Source organism: Syngnathus scovelli, chromosome 16 (assembly GCF_024217435.2).
Source record: "Syngnathus scovelli strain Florida chromosome 16, RoL_Ssco_1.2, whole genome shotgun sequence".
In the NCBI taxonomy this organism is placed as follows: Eukaryota; Metazoa; Chordata; class Actinopteri; order Syngnathiformes; family Syngnathidae; genus Syngnathus; species Syngnathus scovelli.
In genome coordinates, this window is record NC_090862.1 from 13,291,690 (window position 1) to 13,299,367 (window position 7,678).

A 7,678-nucleotide genomic window follows, 5' to 3' on the forward strand; every position below is an offset into this window, starting at 1 on the left:
TTGAGTTCCGTCATGGCGGCGGTGGCACGGTGGTGCTCCGCCCGCAGGTCCTGACTTCTCTCTCTCTCCAGACAGCTGACCTGACATGACTTAGACTTAGACAAACTTTATTGTCATCTTGTCTGCACATGGTGCATACAAAACGAAATTTCGTTGCACACGGCTTACAACAAAGTAGTGATATTGCAGTTGAATAGAAGTAACATATCCTATGAAAATATATATATACATATACTGTATATATATATTACAAATAAGTATAAAGTGCAGCAGTGCTAATTATGCAATAGTGCAAGTAGGCAAAACAGTATTCAAGAGTGTGCAGAGGAATGCTAAACCATGTATTAAACTTCTATTTAAAGGGTTTACACAAGTTCAGTAAAGTTGGTAATGCGAGATAGTGCAAGATAGAGGTCCGTAGTGTCATAAAGTACAGTTCTGTGAATGTGTGATGCAGAGTTCAGTTTAGAGCTCAACAGTTCTAATGTTCAACAGTCTGATGACAGCAGGGAAAAAGCTGTTGCAGAACCTGGTGGACCTGCAGCGGATTGTGCGAAACCTCTTCCCAGAGGGCAGCAGGGAGAACAGTCCATGGTGGGGGTGTGATGGGTCATTGATGATGTTACGGGCACGGGACATGCAGCGCTGAGATGAAATGTCCTGAATGGAGGGAAGAGGAGCCCCTATGATCCTCTCTGCTGTCCTCACCACTCTCCTCACGTTCTTCCAATCGGAGGCGGTGCAGCCTCCACACCACACAGAGAGTCAGCTTGTCAGAATGCTCTCTATGGTGCTCCTGTAGAACGTCCTCATGATGGGTGGGGGCAGGTGGGCTCTCCTCATCCTCCGCAGGAAGTACAAGCGCTTCTGTGCCCTCTTGATCAGTGCCGTAGTGTTCATAGTCCAGGTGAGGTCTTCTGTGATGTGGACCCCCAGGAATTTGGTGCTGCTGACCACCTCCACAGCTGAGCTGTTGATGATCAGTGGAGCGTGGTGAGGCTGGTTTTTCCTGAAGTCGACGATGATCTCCTTCATCTTCTCCACATTCAGGATCAGGCTGTTGTCTCTGCACCAGCCCACCAGCTGCTCCACCTCCTCTCTGTAGTCCAGGTCGTTGTTGTCTCTGATGAGCCCCACCGCCGTTGTGTCGTCTGCGAACTTCACGATGTGATTGGTGGTGAACCTGGGGACGCAGTCGTGTGTCATCAGGGTGAACAGCAGGGGGCTCAGGACGCAGCCCTGAGGGGAGCCTGTGCTGAGGGTGATGACATCAGAGGTGTTCTGTCCGACCCGGACTGACTGAGGTCTGTTGGTGAGGAAGTCTAGCAGCCAGTTGCGAAGGGGGGTGTTGAAGCCCAGGTGTTCCAATTTTCCTACTAGATGCTGTGGGATGATGGTGTTAAACGCTGAGCTGAAGTCCAGGAACAGCATCCGAACATGGGTGTTCTTCTCCTCCAGGTGAGCCAGGCTCAGGTGAAGAACGGAGGAGATGGCGTCCTGAGTGGAGCGGTTTTGCCGGTCGGCAAACTGGAACGGGTCAAATAATGGGGGGAGTCTGGAAACGATGTGATCTTTAAGCAGCCGTTCGAAGCACTTCATCATGACCGGAGTCAGTGCAACAGGCCGGTAATCATTAAGTCAAGTTTGAGTTTCTTCGGCACCGGAATGATGGAGGCAATCTTAAAGCACGCTGGCACTGTGGCTTGGCCCAGCGAGGTGTTAAAAATGTCTGTGATGACCCCAGCCAGCTGACTTGCACATTGCCTGAACACACGCCCAGGAATGTTGTCGGGGCCAGGGGCCTTACGGGAGTTGACTCTCCTCAGGGTCTTCAACACATCGGCGGAGTCAAGGCAGAGTACCTCCTCTTCCTGATGGGGGACAGTTTTAACTGCTGGAGTGCCGTTTAGTGCCTCGAACCTCCCAAAGAAGTTATTTAGACCATTTAGAAAGTCAGCATCAACTTCACCCACCGGGGGGGGAGGGTGAGTTGTAGTCTGTAATCGCCCGTATGCCTTGCCACATACTCCTGGTGTTGTTGGCGTCGTGGAAACGATCCTGAATTTTTCGACTGTGGTCTCGCTTCGCTACCCTGATGGCACGGTTCAAGTTGGCTCTCGCTGTCCTCAGTGTCTCCTTGTCGCCAGACTTGAAGGCAGAGTTCCGCGCTCGTAGCGTTTGACGTACCTCCTCAGTCATCCAGGGTCGTTGGTTGCCCCGGGTGATGATATTCTTAGTGGTGCTGACGTCCTCGGTGCATTTGTTGACGTAGGCTGACACAGTCATGGCACACGCATGTCAAATCTACATCGGGGAAACTGGGAGGGAGGGAGGGAGGGAGGGAGGGAGGGAGGGCGGGAGGGAGGCAAGCAGGGAGGCAGGCAGGCAGGGAGGCAGGCAGGGAGGCAGGCAGGGAAGCAGGCAGGGAGGAAGGCAGTGTCTGTCTGTTGAGGTTTTCACCTTGTTCTTCTCCTGCTGAAGTTCTAACTGGACGTCCATCAGTTTGGCTCTCAGCTCGTCATTGGCGGCCTGAAAGGCGTCCGTTCGCTCCGCCTTGACCCGCCCTGCCGGAGCTCGTTTGGACATCTCTTACTCGAGTCTCGCCCGGTCGTCAGTCAGAGATCACAACATTTGTACCTGGAGAGCACAAACGCAGCGCTGTTTTCCACTGGCTTCGGACTCAACTTCAATCGGTACCGTAACGTACAACATCATAAACATAGATCTAGCTTGACTTATTCATTGAATAAATGCATTTGGTTCTTCAAAACTGCATCACGCAACATAGCGTGACCGAGACGGCCGTTATCCACCTGCGTGAAGTTATTTGGTGAAATGAATGAGATGTTTAAGACACCATCGTTCTGTCTCTATGTAGATGAAGGGAAATAATCGATTGCTGAAGGTCCAAAGGTGTTGTGATAAACAAATAAACATATTAGTGACATATTTGTGATAAACATATTAGGCAGGATAATCACATATGTTAACTTGACTGCCCACACTGTATTTATTTATGGTTATTTGTTAAATCGAGTACTGTTAGACATGAAACAGGAAGTGTTTAACATAAATGGACGACGAAAGGGGTACTCACCATTGTAGCTCCTGCTGGTCAATGATACGAGCCTCTTCTTGCAGTGGAAAACATACAGCCAACAAACACCGTGGAACCTAAAGGAAGGAAATTAAACATTAACATTTAGCCTCAACCAACATTCACAGATACAACGCAACGCAAACTACACAAACATAAATCTTTTAAAACACAATGAGTTGTACTTACCGTGTACGCTCTAGACGGTCCACTTGCAAGCAGAAAATAAAGATATTTCTGTTGATAATCGTCGTGTTTGTATCCGTTGTCTCGCTCAAGGCCATTGCGCCCACAGATTTGAATTTTGGCCAGAGTTCAGCCTATTGACGTCATTTCCGCGGTGTAATACCCGCATATCTGAAACGGCAAAGTTAAGAGTAGAGTTAAATAAAGTTTTTAATCAACGCAATAATTTACAAACGTTGACCAGTCGAAATAATCGTCGAAATTTGGCGTCTGTGGCTGGAAGCAGACGCCGAGTTCGACGTTCCTCCCAAATGCCACACTGCCTCGCTTTTCAGGCCAACAAAAAAACATATTTTTCAAAACAATGAGTTGTAATTACCTTGTACGCTCTAGACGGTCAAGTTGCAAGCTGAAAACAAAAATATTTGTCTTGTTAGTCGTCGTGTTACTAACCGCTGTGTCTTGTTTGCCAGCATTGCCGCTTTCCTACTTCCTGTTGCAAGCCACGCCCACGGATTATAATTTTGCCATGAGTTCCGCCTATTGACGTCATGTCCGCGTCGCATGACTGCGACGTAATATTATCTAAAACTGTTTGTGCGGCATGGTGTTGTTCTGTGCGGTATTGCGTTATTCTGTGCGGCGTCGTGTTGTTCTGTGCGGCGTTGTTGTTCAGTGCGGCATGTTGTTGTTCAGTGCGGCATGTTGTTGTTCAGTGCGGCATGTTGTTGTTCAGTGCGGCATGGTGTTGTTCAGTGCGGCATGGTGTTGTTAAGTGCGGCATGGTGTTGTTCAGTGCGGCATGGTGTTGTTCAGTGCGGCATGGTGTTGTTCAGTGCGGGATGGTGTTGTTCAGTGCGGCATGGTGTTGTTCAGTGCGGCATGGTGTTGTTCAGTGCGGCATGGTGTTGTTCAGTGCGGCGTAATATTGTTCAGTGCGGCGTAATGTTGTTCAGTGGGGCATGGTGTTGTTCAGTGCGGCATGGTGTTGTTCAGTGCGACATGATGTTGTTCAGTGCGGCATAATGTTGTTCAGTGCGGCATAATGTTGTTCAGTGCGGCATAATGTTGTTCAGTGCGGGATGGTGTTGTTCAGTGCGGCATGGTGTTGTTCAGTGCGGCATGGTGTTGTTCAGTGCGGCATGGTGTTGTTCAGTGCGGCATGGTGTTGTTCAGTGCGGCATGGTGTTGTTCAGTGCGGCATGGTGTTGTTCAGTGCGGCATGGTGTTGTTCAGTGCGGCATGGTGTTGTTCAGTGCGGCATGGTGTTGTTCAGTGCGGCATGGTGTTGTTCAGTGCGGCATGGTGTTGTTCAGTGCGGCATGGTGTTGTTCAGTGCGGCATGGTGTTGTTCAGTGCGGCATGGTGTTGTTCAGTGCGGCATGGTGTTGTTCAGTGCGGCATGGTGTTGTTCAGTGCGGCATGGTGTTGTTCAGTGCGGCATGGTGTTGTTCAGTGCGGCATGGTGTTGTTCAGTGCGGCATGGTGTTGTTCAGTGCGGCATGGTGTTGTTCAGTGCGGCATGGTGTTGTTCAGTGCGGCATGGTGTTGTTCAGTGCGGCATGGTGTTGTTCAGTGCGGCATGGTGTAGTTCAGTGCGGCATGGTGTAGTTCAGTGCGGCATGGTGTTGTTCAGTGCGGGATGGTGTTGTTCAGTGCGGCATGGTGTTGTTCAGTGCGGCATGGTGTTGTTCAGTGCGACATGATGTTGTTCAGTGCGGCATAATGTTGTTCAGTGCGGCATAATGTTGTTCAGTGCGGCATAATGTTGTTCAGTGCGGCATAATGTTGTTCAGTGCGGCATGGTGTTGTTCAGTGCGGGATGGTGTTGTTCAGTGCGGCATGGTGTTGTTCAGTGCGGCATGGTGTTGTTCAGTGCGGCATGGTGTTGTTCAGTGCGGCATGGTGTTGTTCAGTGCGGCATGGTGTTGTTCAGTGCGGCATGGTGTTGTTCAGTGCGGCATGGTGTTGTTCAGTGCGGCATGGTGTTTTTCAGTGCGGCATGGTGTTTTTCAGTGCGGCATAATGTTGTTCAGTGCGGCATAATGTTGTTCAGTGCGGCATAATGTTGTTCAGTGCGGCATAATGTTGTTCAGTGCGGCATAATGTTGTTCAGTGCGGCATAATGTTGTTCAGTGCGGCATGGTGTTGTTCAGTGCGGCATGGTGTTGTTCAGTGCGGCATGGTGTTGTTCAGTGCGGCATGGTGTTGTTCAGTGCGGCATGGTGTTGTTCAGTGCGGGATGGTGTTGTTCAGTGCGGGATGGTGTTGTTCAGTGCGGGATGGTGTTGTTCAGTGCGGCATAATGTTGTTCAGTGCGGCATAATGTTGTTCAGTGCGGCATAATGTTGTTCAGTGCGGCATGGTGTTGTTCAGTGCGGCATGGTGTTGTTCAGTGCGGCATAATGTTGTTCAGTGCGGCATAATGTTGTTCAGTGCGGCACCTAGCACCTAGAAGGTAAATAAATAGGAAGGAAGGACTCACCGGTGACGTCGTCGCCCACGTCCAAGCGTTGTACTTTGTATTTTCATCCTTCTGACAGTGGAAAACATATAGCCAACAAACACCGTGGAACCTAAACGAATGAAAGAAAACTATCATTTGGCCACAACCAACATTCACAGATACAACACAATGTGACGTGCGGTGTTGAGGTTAAAGGTTGAGTGAAGGGCCCTCGTTTTAAACTACTTTTTTGAAAAGGAGTGGGAACAAGTAAGACGTATTTAATTTATTTATTGGGAAGTAGTAAGACTTATTAAATTTATTTAATCTACTTTTCTTCCCAGGCAAAATTTGACGTGCTGCAATTCCAAATTTCCAAAGTGAATGAAGGAATGAAATCCTTTAAATTATGATTTTGTATAAATACTAGGCATAAACACAAAATCTACGGCACAAAATGGGCAGACTTTACTTGTTTGAAAAGGACTGGTTACAAGACAGACTTTTTTAATTTATTTAATGGGAAGAAGACTTATTTAGTTTAATTGATCTATTTTTGTTCCCTGGCAAAATTCGATTTGCTGCAATTCCAAATTTCCAAAGTGAATGAAGGAATGAAGTCGTTTAAATTATGATTTTGTATAAATACTAGGCATAGACACAAAATCTACGGCACAAAACGGGCAGACTTTACTTGTTTGAAGAGGACTGGTTGCAAGACAGACTTTTCTGATTTATTTAATGGGAAGAAGACTTATTTAGTTTATTTAATCTCTTTTTGTTGCCTGGCAAAATTGGATTTGCTGAAATTGTATTTTGCCAAATCTTGACTTGAGACCTGATAGGAAGTATTAAACGCTCAGTTAAATCGATACAAGTTGGTAATAAGAGCGAGTAATGTTGGTTGAAGCGATGAATGAAGGTTAAAAGCAATTTAAATTATGACTTTGTCTAAATACTAGATATTAACAGACCATCTACTGCGCAAAATGGGCAGAGTTTACTTGTTTGAGAAGGAGTGGCTTATTTAAGTCTAAGATTTATTTAATCTGTTTGTTCCCAGGCAAAATTGGATGTGATGCAATTCCAAATTTCACCACATGATGGTGCCAAATTTTGACTTCATAGGACATATTCAACACTTAACTATTATGTTCAAGGTAATCAGATTTGTTTATTATTCTAATGGCCTTTTCAAAACTATTCTGGATTACTACTTTGGATCTATTCTACATTACTTGGCAACAACATACTCTGTAACAGATTAGGCAGTATAATCACATATGTTAACTTGAGAGTGCCCACACTCAATCTACTTATCGTGATGTGTTAAATCAATTACTGTTAGACATTATTATTCTGATAATCTACCAAATCTTTGAATTGAAGAATTTGTGATTTAATTAATAGCTTGTTGTTATGTTCAGGGTAATCAGACTTGTATATAATTCTAATGGCCTTCTTTTGAAAACTATTCTGAATTACAACTTTGGATCTTATATTACTTTGCAACAATATACTCGGTGACAGATTAGGCAGTATAATCACATATGTTAACTTCAGTGCCCACACTGTATTTATTTATGGTTATTTGTTAAATCAAGTACTGTTAGACATGAAATAGGAAGTGTTTAACATAAATGTTATGGCTACTCACCGTTGTAGCTCGCTCCTGGTCAATGATACGAGCCTCTTCTTGCAGTGGAAAACTTGCAGCCAACAAACACCGTGGAACCTAAAGGAATGAAATTAAACATTAACATTTCGCCTGGACCAATATTCACACGTACAACGCAACGCGGCTACACTTCTGCTAGCGCCTCAGCTACACGTTGCTATTACAAACGTAAATCTCTTTAAACACAATGAGTGTTACTTACGGTGTACGCTGTAGACGGTCCAGTTGCAAGCAGAAAATAAAGATATTTCTGTTGATATTCGTCGTTGCT

At 46.2% G+C, this 7,678-nt stretch overlaps 1 long non-coding RNA gene across 1 annotated transcript; it reads right to left on the reverse strand.

The window, feature by feature from the left end:
• Positions 1–3,357: 3,357 nt before the first annotated feature.
• On the reverse strand, positions 3,358–7,465 carry LOC137841027 (uncharacterized). The gene is made up of 4 exons (XR_011088335.1): positions 7,387–7,465; positions 5,769–5,859; positions 3,663–3,692; positions 3,358–3,454 (listed from the first exon to the last, which is right to left on the reverse strand). It is a non-coding gene; the product is annotated as an uncharacterized lncRNA (long non-coding RNA).
• Between the last annotated feature and the right edge of the window lie 213 nt (positions 7,466–7,678).